At 40.9% G+C, this 11,420-nt stretch overlaps 1 pseudogene; it reads right to left on the reverse strand.

Moving 5' to 3' along the window:
* Window positions 1–9,199: 9,199 nt before the first annotated feature.
* On the reverse strand, window positions 9,200–11,165 carry LOC131691975 (kelch-like protein diablo; annotated as a pseudogene).
* Window positions 11,166–11,420: the final 255 nt, after the last annotated feature.

The raw sequence follows: 11,420 nt of genomic DNA on the forward strand, positions 1-11,420 counted from the left end.
AAACCCAGTTGAGTCCTCCCGTACTTTCGAAATACCTACAGAAACAAGTTGATAAATCCTTTAGTGATAAAAACGCTTGAGAATTCTCCCCGTATCTTCAACTTAACCCACACACAAGCTTAAAAATAAATTAATTTGGCCCAATGCAAACTCAAAAACGGCGCACACACGTCGCACCCTGCTGTGTTGAACTCTATCCAAAACCCACCCTACTCACCCACTTTGCAAATCATCGTGTGCACACGACTCGCACCTATCGCATTTCCATACTCGTGCATCTATGCAAGGTTTCAAATCGCACAGCAGGCTGCAGAGCGCACGATAAATTTTTCGAGGAAACGGGTGCAAGTGATACTGGCACCCGAAAAATTCGTTCATGGTTTAACCGGGGCTGATGCCACCACTGCCGAAAATCCATAGCGTCTACCGCTTATTGCACCGTCCGGACGATATGGTCTTGATGTTGCTCGTTAAGCATGCGAACACCGAATGTTTTAAACAGGCACGCGCTCCTCTATTTATAACCTCTCGTATTTAAGTGCTTTCTATTGACAGCTCTACCGGAAAAAGTTGTTTCATAAATGGTACTTTTCGTGGACTTTCTACCGATTCTCAATAGACTACTTTTGTGGAACAGTATTCAATTATTACTAATATTTAAGCAAGGTGTTTCTGAAACGTCCGGTGTAAAAATGATTCAAATCCATTTACTAATAGCGGAGTTATAAGCGTTCATGCCTTACATAGTTTCGTTACATAGGAGATATTCTAGATTTTAGAATGACATCTAGCCCCAGATAGTGGAGTAAGACATTTTTAGTTTCAAAATAAACATTTTCTGAAATTCCCCGCTAAGGTCTAATATGTTTTGATAGTTAGCCTTCAAGTTAGTTGAAAATTCTAGAAATAGGTACATTCATGGCGTCGATCGGCTGTATTGCTGGACAGTTGAGTCGAATTTTTGTTGTATGGAGTAGTAGATAAACCAAACTGCCTATTCATTGTATTGAGCAACCAGAGACGAGGTCCCATTTCATCCCAATAGAGTGACTGTGTGGTACAGTTTGCATGCAGAGTCTATTTTCTTCAAAAACGATACTGAGATAATGTCACTTGCGTGTAATATCGTGACATTGTTGAGGACCGGTTGTTCTATATGTTGCTACACAAGATTAGATAGATCTTATGTCTAAATAAATTGGAGCAACAAGGCATACGGCCATTAGTACCATCGATTTATTGAAAACGATGTTCGATAGACGAATCGAAAAACGGTATGTCAATTGACTACCTCGTTCTTGCGAGTTAGCGTTCTGGGAATCGTATTCATGGTGTTACGTAAATATTCTCGTCTGCATCGACGAACAGCTCGCAACTGATGTGCTACAAACCAACATTGAATAGGCTGTTCACGATATTTCTCCCATTGTTCGCGAAAAAATGACCAAAATTATTAAATTTCCTCAAGAAGCCATCGACGACAAGGATCCATAAAAGTGGTGACAGCGCACCACCTTGAGGACGTCCGCAGACTCTCTTTTTCCTACTTGACTTAACGATGAGCATAGATGTCGGTAACTAAGCATTGCTTGTACCCAGTTCGTGATACATAAAGGTACTTCATGACCTCGTGCTGCATCCAAAATGTATTCGCAAGGCATGGTGTCAAAAGCACCTTCAATATCATGAAAAACTTCTAAGCTTAAACTTATCTCAGAGGACATTTCAGTTATATAACCAATTTTAAGCCACAAATACCAGCACCAAAGGTTAAAACCTCTATACCTCCAGTTGATGTTAGTCAACGATAAAAATGCCGAAAAAATAAATGCACAGGGCGCAAAAGCCCAACCAGTGTAAATAAAAAAGACCGACGGCTCCTATTCAGTTTACACCGAGCCGTTTTAATTAAACGAATAAGCTCGTGAAACAGCATTTTTGAAATAGAACTACCAACTTTGCCGAAGTCGTCAGCTCATTTCATCTGTTAAAAATATTCCATTGAAAAATCTACCAGCCACAAGTTCCTCAGACGACTTTTCGACGCAAAGTTAACGAGTTTGTGTTTTCTGACCAATTTGGCATTCTGAAACATAAGTATTCATGGTTTTGCTACCAATTCATTTTTGCACTCGCGCCAATTCGAGGTATTCTGGTTAAAAGCTGACCAAATGTGTTAGAAGAACTTTCCATTTGAATAAAAGACTACGACGCACAGTGGCGTAACTACTACCAAATCCTGGCCAAAATAGCAAAACATAATTTTTGGTGTTCTTTCTAATTTTTTGCGACAAAATAGTTTTTCAAACCACACTCTAATGAATGACAACAAAAAAATAGGTTTTTCGATTGATAATTTTTGTATGTGAGTATTTGAAAATGGTGAATTTCTAACGGATTTTCTAACTTTGAATTACATTGTTTCACAATTTTTCATATCGCCCAAAAACTAAGTATACAAAGTCAATATCTGGTATAAAATCGTGATTTTCATAACAAACACCAACAAGTTTGACCAAAGAACATCTATTTTTGTTACATTTTTTCCTCTTTTGAGTTGGGTTCAAAATGCGCAAATTTAATCAATATTATTAAAATTTCGGTAGTGGAAAAAGTATCTTGTCGAGTATTGTCAGGCAGATCCGTTTAAACGACACGGTTATTTGGGCTCTCTTCTCTCCGTTTCACAAAAAAAAACATTCCCAATTAATCCCATTGCCGTTTTTACAGCAGTTTGAAAATGGCATGTTTATGCCAAAATATGGGCAAAATAAGCAACAAAGCCTTTATTAAGCCTGTACTAAACATCTCAATTTGATTAGATTAGATTATGTATGAAGGTATACAATGATTTATTCAGTGTCTCCGTAAGTTTCTTCAATTCTATTGTGATGTGGATATTTTTTTAAATAAAGATAATTAAAAATTAAGACCTTTTGTTCATTAATCTATGCAATCCATTATGACAATTATATTTACAATCGCATGCACGTTCTGCTTATTGTAGAATGTGAAATATAACTAACCCGAATCTTACTATATGAATAGTCACGCACACAAGTTGCTTTCTAAACGTTGGTAAATCGTCATTTGTTCAGGTTGTATCTGTTATGAATTTTTATACTGTATATTAATGCTTTTTTCGTACATAGTCTATTAATTAGAAAGTTTATTCTGCTTTTCATGTAGATTACTGACAAGCGTCTGACCAATGGTATTAGGAATTTTGTTTAAAATTTGAACCTTTTTATTTCATTGTTCATTATTGGCATATTAAATTTTTTTTATTTATATAAGTATCCTATTTTTGAACCATCCACGAGGTTATTTTCTAGATACCGATAGAAGCATCAAAAGGTTCATAAGAAATATCGTTCTCAAATTCTGAAACAATTTCCTGCTATATTTATCTAAAATAAGTTTGGCAATTTAGAAGATGAGCTGGCGGAAGAACTTTATTGCACTAGCTCAATTTTATCGCAAATTATGAAATGTTATGAGCAAAAAAATATTTTAATTTGTGGGGTTACGTTCATAAAATCCAAACCTTTAAGTGCGAAACCTTCTAATTGACACCCGGCATCCCCAATAACATCGTTAAATTTGCAGAAATCAACATTGAAGTGTAATTTACTTTTTTTTAATTTTTGTTTTTCACTACACTGCTAGGAGGATTAATGCGGTAATTATTTATTCATATATTGTCCAAAACTGTAAGAAATCACTTTTTACTGCTCTTTGAGATATAATAAGGCTTAAAAACGTGCAAAATAATTTTGGCCAGGAATTTGGTCTAGTTACACCACTGTGCGACGGCTGGAAATCAGTGTAAACATTCAGCAATTTTTAAAATATTAAAATTTTCCAAAAGAAATTAACCAATGTTTTTATATCGAATTCATAGTACCAAAATGAATAGACGTTCGACAAATTGCAACAGAAATAAATTATAACTAACTTTAATTGGAACAATGGTTTTACAACTAGCCGTTAGGTTATTTTTCAAGTATAACAGGCTCATAGAGGTTGCAAATTAATTTAGATTTATCCAGGAAGCCAGTGATGTTGAGTTTTGATGTATCACCTGTGATCAGCGGTTTGGTTGAAATGCGGTCACGGTTTATGTCATCAACGCTTTGGCTTGTAGTAAAAAAAAACAAAATAAATTGGAAATAAATCAAATGATAAACGATCCCATTCTGAACTTCCAGGCATTCACTTTTCAAAAATTGATTTCATTGTCAATTTCTCGGAAAACAAAATTCATCTAGAAAAAAACCAACGCAATCTGATCCCACTTCGAAAATGGCTTCCAAACCGAGCAGCCGTTGGTGCTCAATAACAATTTCGTTAGAATTTCTGATTGTGCTGCACTCAGTGCACTTAGTGCCTAGAGCACCGGAAGGTTAAATCAAGCATTTGTGCTCGGTCTAGCTACTATCCGGGTATGCTTTCCATTAAATAATTAAAATGTAAACGAACTAAATGAAATTAAGCAATACAAATTTTACCTCACACATCACTTACGTCGCTTATTTTAAGGATTCACCCGCCAGGCAGAAACTATACGGTATAGGTACTATCCCATTCCACCAGTTTAAAGCTTAGATCCTAAGCCAACAGAAAATTTGTTTACCCCCGAGATCCAAAGGACTAAAAGGCACGCTAGACTGGTGCTTCCACTGCCGAGGGATTGTAAAAGTAAAGCCTGCCAAGTGTTATGCCGCACATTCCAACGCCCCTCTTTCACCATCACCAGTTCGCCCATCTGCACGCCATGGGAATGGACACGGCTAGAGAGTTGGGGAGCTTCAGATCAGACATCGGACGGTCGAATAACATCACGTTGCTGGAGCAGACGTGAAGTTATAAAATTGTTGTGTATCCGTTTTCCCCCGTTGGTTGGGGATTTTCTTGTCTATCGCTTTTCCTCATACGACTGTCGGGTAAATTTTTCTGCTTTCAGTTCCATTCCCATGTTGAAGACTAACGGGGGTGGTTAGGGGAAAAACCGAAACATATCAATGGAAATTCCCCCTTGCCGTCGATTTTCTAATGATTGGATATTTCTGCTCTGTCGTAATTTGTAATTTGCGAACGTTCCCCGAAATAGTTGATTTTGGGAAGACTATTTCAGTAGACAATTTCTGCTACAAACGTGTCTGGCATGAGAATTGTTTTCCACCGCGCCTCAAGCACGGTCAATAGCTGTCGCTGAAGTGACGGCTCGGTAGTTTTCCTCAAAGCAATGTGGCAGTTTCTCTTTTGCTTGGAGCTCAACATTTTACTCATACATGGTGGCGCGCATGTGAAAAATATACTAAACTATTATTTACCCCAAGATTTAAGTTTTCAGAACCCTGGGCGAACCCTGTTCATTAAACTTTTGGTGAGAACAGGATACCTTTACCACATGAGTATATGGCCAAATTTTAATTATTTTTATCGTCTTCGTTATTTCTAGGCATCCTATTTACTGAAGAACTGCTTTATAATTAAAAGTTGCATTTTGTCTACACCCAAAACATTTCCCCAATTCAAACAGTGCATCAAATTGTTTCGTTAATATTTTGACTAGAGTCATGCCTTTTTTGCATTATAAACCAAATTTAGTTACTGCATTAAACCAACACAAATGAATTTACGGTTAAACCAATTGGATCAGAGTACACGCTGCACAGTGCGTATTAAAATATTATTTGGTTTTGCCTCAACAAAATATGTTTTTGGTTATTATTCCTCATGTACAATTTCGCCGCACCAATTAACCTTTGTTTTGCTTTTTTTATTTCACCATGTCTACGCTTTGGGCGTCAAATGTACGGTATTTTCATTTAAATGTAAGTAAAATGAAATTTATGTTTTAGTTTCTATAGTCATAGTTATCTTTTGTTTTATTAGTGTTGCAAATGTGGATCCATATCCATCTCTAAACCATTACGGATAAATACGGAAACAATTTCTCTCATCATCAAGACGAATGCTATAATGACGCAAGCTATATAAATTTAATAAGAAAGTGATTAAATTTTCTAAAGGGGTAAGGTAGCCAACGTCAAGTTGAGTCTGCATGGGCGTAGTTGAGTTTGCATCACCCTAAACAACATGCCGCCGAGAAACTTCATGGCTCGCATGAACGCCGACGGCATGGAATAACTTTTACAAAATGCGGGCCGACGCGCATGAATTTCAAAGAGCGAAGTGAAGGTGTAAACAGGTTACGTTGCCGCGAACCCGCACGGACCAAAATGGCTGTCGCAACTTTTGTCGTTTTTTTCAACCACAATAGATGGAAACGCCGCAAGTAAGTGTGGCAAATATTCATACAACAAATCATTGTAAATTCAAAGCAATGGCATGTAGGGTGATGAGCCTATTTGCGCCATGTTTCTATTATCACCCTATCCATTTGAAGCCGTTGGTTAGAGCAGTGTCTGCCATCTTTGTTCAACGCATTGAGTCAAATGGTAGTGAAACAATAGGGGCACTCGATTCAAGTTTTCATTGTGCTCAAACGGGCGAATTTTACTGTTTTCAACGCATTTGTGTTATTATATTGGTTCTTAACAACGAATCAAAGCGGTTGATGTCAATTTTTACGCATTCCATTGATTGTAAGGCAAGAAATTACCGAATTAGTGAGGCACCTTGCTTAGTATGGTGAAAATAGGCTCATCACCCTATATAGTTATACATCAATAGATTGCGATTAATGTCAACGATAAATTGTGGAAAAGACTTTTGTCAAATTCATTGGAATCTCATTGCTTTGAATTCAGAGACATCGACTGAATCAGGAACGCTTTTAAATCCTTAGTATTTTATGAATATTTTCCATGATTTTCTAAAACTTTGGGAATATTAAGGGATTTCCATTTGCTCGGGTAGATCGATTTGCACAAGCTTAGTATCAAATGAAACGTATAACCTTCCCATCTGTTGCTAATGATTTTTTTATTGATCCGACTTCCGGTTCCGGAGTTGCGGGTTGAAGAGTACAATCACACAGCAAATTACCATATAAACTAGCACCACAATGATGTCCAAATGATACAACACTTATTAAAATGTATGCAATATTACTTGGATTTGCGTGTCTAGATCATAAATGAGCCATTGAAGTCGCTTTGACCACATTGGCCACCTTTGATGGTTCTTAATGCCCTTGGATAACTTTCCAAGTCCCTAACTTAATATCATACCTATTTCTCAGTGAACTCTTTACCGATTTTAAAAATTTGGTCTCAAATGAAAGGTACAACGTTCCTGACAACTGCTATTGAATGTATCCGACTTCCGGTTCCGGAATTACATGGTGATGAGTAGGAACACGCAGGGAACTTTTTGGATTTGTAGTTATAGGTCACTAACAGTCATTCAAAGTCTCTTTGACCACAACGATTTTCATTGCTCTTCTTCGCCATATTAGTCCAACACATAGGAACATTTTTATGAAATCACCCGAAAAAAAATTTGTAGTACACGTTGACATCGTAGGGTGGGGGTAGGAGTACAGGAATTGTCCACGCTTGTCCACGGAGGGGGAGGAGGGGATTGATAATGAAAGTTTTTTGTCAACGTGGTATATGAACGGCCCCTTACTGGAAGCGAAGAATATACCTGACGAGACAGAGTACGGTTGTTGAGCCACGCCTTGATCAAGGCGATAACGCCGTAACAGCATCCCGTGGTCGCGAGCAAATAGCTGTCCGTTGATAAATTTAAGCCACCAGCAGTCTTGTAGTAAACTTTGATGTTGTTGGTGGACGGATCCGTTTTAAGTGTAGGAAGATCCTTTCGTCAATCCCACGAACAGTGTCGTAACGACTTACGATCGCTTGGTCGACTGTGGTGAGGGATTCGAAGCATTCCGAATCAACTGCATCACACCGCAGAATACGATGATCGTCGTCGGCAGTAGAAATGGTTGGCATCTGATCACAAGATGTCGGACCAAAAGGCAAAATATTGGAAGCGAAGAATGCATCAGCGTGTGTTCGGATCAAATGTATACTTGCCATTTGTAGCGGGTTGGAAGACTCTTTCACCCATTCCACACACAGGTTCGGAACGATTGATGATCGCTGGCTGCAATTCTTCGATTGTGGCAAGGGGATCACTTCCATAGTGTCAACTGCGATGCATCGCAGTATGCGTTAAACCCCGATGGCGCGATGCGAAGAGCCGTAACAGGACGGCAGTAGCGTACGGCGAGAGTCAGACGATTAGCTAGAAGCGTGAATCGGTTTAACCATAGCATCGTTACAATTTGTATAATACTTACCGAGAAAGGTGGTTTAGAAGATCCCTTCTTTACTCACACGTACAGGACCGGGACGACTGCTGAAGGCTGGCGTCAAGGGCTCGACTGTAGCGGGGGATCGAGGGTTTCCATAGTACCAACTTCGTTGCGTTCCAGTATGTGACCAGTATCGATACAATGGCGGCGTAGCTTGGTTTAGTGGCTTGGCTAATCGTTGCGGAATCCTCTGTAGGGTCGTTGATGGGCCGGGTTGCACTAGCGGAGTATATGCTACATCTGGAGGCGGAGGAAGATCAGTCGGCTGGCACAAAATGTTCTGGGTATGGCTATGCTCAAATTCCCTGCACAGTATGCCTTGCGGTTGGATATTGTTTCGACAGTTAGCAACAACGCTGTGATGAAAGTGGAAAAGATACATCCAGAACAATGGCATGAGTGGTGGAACCGGGACAATGTTGCTATTATCGCTATTGTTTGGATCGGGGCCATCCTCGCGACGACGTTTCTGAAGTGATCGAGAGGTACCGGAATTTGGCCGGACTGGAGTAGCTGTATGTAGCTTATGCATTCACTAACATCTAGCGTGTGCAAGTGCAGTTTTCTGTTCATATGGTGACTGATGACAATTTATGATAGGTGTGGTTTTAAAACGAATTTTTACTTGTTTTTCGCCGTTAAAAATGCTTGTTTGTTTTTGATTATCGCTGCGAAATTTCGTAACGGCCACGATCAATGTGGGAAGGAATTCAGAGCATCAGACTCCCCAGAAAGACGCTTTGCGTTGATATCCATATTTTTTGTTTGTTTGTTTGTATTTGATGGTTCCTTGAATTTGAGCAAACTCGTTCAGCCGTAGCCGTACAAATTTCTGCCGTTCCCGAAAAAAGCTAATCAATAATTTATTCGGCCGCAAATGTGTAATTTAAGGACTTTAATTCTCAAGCTAGTCGAGTTCGAGTGTGTATCAATGTTTAACAACAGAATCTTTTCGTATCCACATATAGTTCTCGCTTTGCGGAGCCCGCATAACGCCTACACCAACGCCAAGCCGTCGGTAGTTTATGCAACCGCATAGGCGCCACTGGTTCGTCTCTGGATCGTACACTTCGATGGTTTTCTGATAGGCTGTACCATCGAAGCCGCCCACGGCATAGAGTTGCCCGTTTATCACCGCCAGGCCGATCCCACTTTGCCTGGACGTCATAGCCACAATCGGGCTCCATAAGTTCGAGTGCGGGTTGTACCGCTCCGCGGACGACAGTTCCATGCAATCATCTCGGCCACCGACGGCATAGATGAAGTTGTTAAACACCGCACAGCCTAGATGCTTCCGCCTGGTCGACATCGGACTAACAGCGCACCACTTGTTCTGTCGGGGATTGTAGCGTTCCACCGTGTTCAACGGACATTGACCATCGGAGCCACCAATGGCGTATAGGTAGCCTCCCAGCACAGCAACGGCCACGCCTAGACGGCGTGTAGTCATGGGGGCTACCTTCGACCACTTGTTCTCCTTCGGATCGTACCGTTCGACATGATTCAGACACTGCACTCCATGCTGACCACCAATGGTATACAGAAATCCATCGAGAACTGCCACACCAACACTGGTCCGGCAGCTAGTTGTTGGCGCATCACAGCTCCACTGATTAGTCTGCGCATCGTACCTTTCCATGCTGTTCAAATAACTTTACCCGACATGTCCTCCGACAGCGTACAGAAGATCGTTCAGTACAGCAACACCGACACCACAGCGTCGCTTACTCATAGGGGCAACCATTTTCCAATCGGCTGTTTCCGGATAGAACCGTTCGACTGAAGCGATGGCATCTCCTGAACACCAACCACCGACGGTAAACAATACTTCCCCTCATCTGGTTGGCTTCCTAGGGCACGTCCATGGTCCCTGCATCAAAGGCCTCTTTTGTGGAAGCAACAAGCAATTTTTCGCTTCATCTACCAGATCACGAGAGGCTTCGTCGGAACGTACCAAAAGGTCCGATCCTACTGTTCCAACTAAAAATTTAGGACTCAACAGAGGCATTCTAACATGCTGCAGAACTTGCGCCAAATGTTGTCGACGTTCGGCCACGTTGTATTTCAACCAAGCCATCACAGCATTGAACACTTGCTCTTCCGAACGGACGTTGAGCTCGTCACTGCATATAATGTCTACTAATTGACCAACCGGAAGTAAAAAAAACTCGTCCCTTTCCATCACCTCTTGAAAGTTGTGCTGAGTAAATTTTATCCGCGATTCGAAGCAATTCACGACACGAGTGTGTATCGGCAAATGCCCGTATACCTAACAGTTCGTTGGATCCAGTTGACGTTTCAAAAACTCGCAGCAGATATCCTGAATTTCCGCCAATTTCAGAAGACATGCCGCTGGAAGTAATGTTTGGACGTTGGATTCCTCTACCACGATATGGGAGGTGTAGCATAAGTCGATCAACAATTCCATCGCATTCTCGTCAATGTCCCGGATAATCACTTCGGTTTGACGGGATTCTTCCAGCTCTCCTGTAAACATGGCACGAAAGTACGGACTGCATGCCGACAGGATTACCCGACGAGCAAAGATTTTCCTTCCGCGGACATTGATTACCACATCGCATAGCTCTCGATGTCGACGGAGGACGTTCAGTTCGGTTAGTGTGACACGCGGATGTTTCCCCGACGTGTGGGACAGTCTTGCCGGAGATGAAGGACGGTCAGAAATTAATACGTCGCCCATCCTGTTGGCCGCTAGACGCAGCGGGGCAGAGGCCCAACCCCACATGGTATCTATCTTTGCAAATTTTACTGCGAACCTGGGCCGTACAAAAGAGCGAGGAAGCCTTTTTTGTCCGGCCTATGGCGCTCTTCTTCGGCGACAAACTCCCTTTAAATTCTGCTATATATCCTATATATCCTACTTCCTGCTTTAAGTTGTTCCCAGATCCAGTTCGACTAGTAAAAATTTTATCCATAGCTTCAGGTGGAAGAAAACGGGATTTTATGCTCTGTGGATGGCAATGATGATAGGGCGAAAAAACTATGGTTTCCGCAATCAGTTAAAACATTGACGCTCGCAACGTTTTGCCGTCGCGAAACGTAACCATTTTGCTTTTTCGATAAAGTCGTCGTCCGATTTGACGGTTTTTGCACAGTGATC

This window comes from Topomyia yanbarensis, chromosome 3 (genome assembly GCF_030247195.1).
Source record: "Topomyia yanbarensis strain Yona2022 chromosome 3, ASM3024719v1, whole genome shotgun sequence".
Taxonomy (NCBI): domain Eukaryota; kingdom Metazoa; phylum Arthropoda; class Insecta; order Diptera; family Culicidae; genus Topomyia; species Topomyia yanbarensis.